Consider the following 1142-nt stretch of genomic DNA (forward strand, 5'->3'; position numbering starts at 1 on the left):
GACAGAAAATATACTGTGTATGTAACAGCACCAGCTCCCAGGAAGATTTTTGGACAAAGGACCGATGTTTCAATGAATGAATGAATGAATGAATGTACTGGGTAATTAAGATTTCCTTTCATTTCTCCTAATGAAAATGCTCCTGTCCAGTTTGCAAGAAGATGCCCCAAAATGCTGGAGAGGCAGTGACAGACAGACAATGTTCAGAGAAGAATGCAGGTATTGGTAGGGATTAAATTCACATTTAGAGGCAGACCTTCCAAAACAATATGCAAACCGAAACACAGCCGTACCTCAAAATGTACACTTCTCTGAATTTAGAAATGACATTCTACAGCCAAGGAACGTGTCCGAACTGCACATACAGTACTAGGATAAAGTATGGAAATTGCTGGAAAATGCATATTTGGGGAAATCGCTTTTCAAAAATGACCCTGTTAGGGGAAATCTTCTTAGGAGAAATCAGCTGATGGGTTTAAAGAATTTCCATGAGGACTTTAAAAACAATTCACAAACTGATGTGGAAATGAGAACAGAACTTATGGTTGGAAAAATGAGAAACCGGGAGAAACCAAAATTGATTGATTCACCCAACCCTGGATTCAGGAGATATCCTCCATGTGGCACTAGAAATATGCCCAGAGATAATTGTGAGATTAAAAAAGACATATGTGCAACAAAATAGGAATGGGGAATGCTAGATGAGAAAGTGAAGGCTTGGTGATAAGTGGAACATCTGCTTACAATGGAATCCCTTTCCTAGCACTGACCAAACCTTCACTCAACCATAGGCCAGCAACATAAAAAATGGTCTGTCACAAGTAATAACATGTATTACAGTTAAAAGCTGTAAGGGGGTACACAAGGACAATGCAGTGTTAAGCATTTCATAGATTCCACCAATTAAGTATGACAGCTAATCAAAGATGAAATCAGAAAAGCTGCAGATTTAGAGAGAGCAAAAGACACCTAATCAGTGAAAACACTGAAGGTAGCAGATGTAGAAATATGAACTGTGAAACTGTTAATATTCCGCGATCAATCCATTCGATTCAGACATATGGTGCAGACCCTGCCGAAGAATGATACCTTAATTTAGTATTCAAACACCATGCAAATGAAACATGCTCACTGCAAGCCAC

This window comes from Zootoca vivipara, chromosome 9 (genome assembly GCF_965207765.1).
Source record: "Zootoca vivipara chromosome 9, rZooViv2.hap1.1, whole genome shotgun sequence".
Classification (NCBI taxonomy): Eukaryota; Metazoa; Chordata; class Lepidosauria; order Squamata; family Lacertidae; genus Zootoca; species Zootoca vivipara.